Genomic DNA, 1,700 nt, shown 5'->3' on the forward strand with positions numbered 1-1,700 from the left:
GGGAACGGGCCCCGCACCGGGAACGGAGCGGCTCTTCCTCCTGCAGAGGGCACTGGGAACTTGTGCTTTTTTTCCCTTCCGGAGAAGATCCCGCAGAGCCGCAGCAATCCCCCCTCCCTCCCACCGCCCCCGGTTCTGGGCACAAGGCTCTTGGAGAAGGGGGAGAACGAGGAGCCACGGAGCTGGTAAAAGGGTGAAAACCACCGCTGAGAAGGCAGGTCGCTCCCCGTGCTGCCCGGCCACCCCTCTGCTCCTCCCTGCGTGACACAGCTGCAGCTGGGACGGTTCCACCCGTGGCTTCACAAAGCCCAGCCAAAACGTGCTGCCCTTTATCCCTGCTTCAGCAGCACCAATCTCACCTAAATCCCCTCATTATTAAGCCTGAAGCTGTTTGACCACATCACCTCATGCTCACGGCGTGGGTGGGTACCCACAAATGGGCACGATGGGACAATCATGTGCACCCACCTGTGCCTTCAGCACCTTCTGCACTGGGTGATTCCTCTCCCATTTTCCCTTGGGAGATGCAGCTCCTCTGAAGCCCATTGCACAGTCCTGTTGCTGTAGCTTTCCTGTGGGGAAGAGAAAATGTTCTGCATCAGAGTGTCTGATTTTGATATTCTGTCCCAGAGAGAGCTTTTTTTTTTAGGCTGAGTTGGGTTTGCATCACCTTATGACTTGCTAGAAACCAAAAGACATGTTTTGGCCAGCTGTGATTGTGTTTCCCTTCCCATTGTCCTTCCTGGAGAGAAGCTGGGGTGAGGAGAAACCTATTTTTTTATCCCTGACACCTCCCAGGAGCTGAAACACCCCACATACACAAGCCCAGCCTCAAGAGGAGGCTGCAGACCCACAGCTGAGCTCTTCTGCTGTGACAGATGGAAGTAGGAATGATTTTTGTTGCTGCTTTTGGGGTGGTTTTTTTTGGTGTTTTGTTTTTATGAGATGAGACAGAAAAAGCTAAAGGCCACTTGTGCAATTAAGTGCCTTAAACGTGGATTTTATTTTGATGTAATGGAATGGTTATTGCATATAAAAGAAGTGCCAGATGGTTGTTAAAACCACAGTTACTAAGTTCTAATAACTGCATTTGACCTGTAGCCCCATCAAGAACTGCAATTTTAAAATAGCTCGGGAGCCCCAGGCAGAGTCTCTGGCTGGTCCTTGCTGGGATGTGGGCACAGAGCAAAGTTGGTTGGTGATGGTGAGGAGGACAGAGGGATGAGGAGGATGGAAATAAATCTGCCAGCCTGGGGAGAGGGGCCGTGAGCCCCCCAGGGTGGGCAGGGCTGTGCAGCCCCCAGGGCTGAGCTCTCCTCTGGCTGCCCCTCCTGCTGCCAAGGGGCTTGGAGGAGGGAGGCTGGAGGGGACAAGGAGAAGGATGAAGGATGGAGAAGGGCACTGGGAGGAGCTGGGGGGCGGCTCCTTCTCCTCCCCCCTCCCGGGGACCTTGCTGAATTAAACACGCGGAGGTGCCGGCCGGGAGGAACGGGGCGAGTTCACAGAAGTGCCCGCGGGTCTCACCCCTCGCTGCCTCCCCGCGCCCACTGCGGGGGTGCAGAGGATGGGGACACCCCTGCAGCCCCCCCCGGGAGGGCTGTGCACAGCACCAGACCTCTGGGCTGGATCTGGCCCCTCTGCACTCCAGAGGGATGAGCCCCCAAACCTGCGGGCCGTGGTGGCGCGGCCCCCCCCCCCGC

General features: G+C 56.8%; 1 protein-coding gene across 1 annotated transcript in view; it reads right to left on the reverse strand.

Annotated features, from left to right (window-relative positions):
- Positions 1-1,700, reverse strand: part of RPN2 (ribophorin II) — a 25,179-nt gene that overhangs the window by 22,377 nt on the left and 1,102 nt on the right. The window lies entirely within an intron of this gene.

The sequence above is a fragment of the Chaetura pelagica genome, unplaced genomic scaffold (assembly GCF_000747805.2).
Source record: "Chaetura pelagica isolate M959 unplaced genomic scaffold, ChaPel_1.0 scaffold275, whole genome shotgun sequence".
NCBI classification, from domain to species: Eukaryota; Metazoa; Chordata; class Aves; order Apodiformes; family Apodidae; genus Chaetura; species Chaetura pelagica.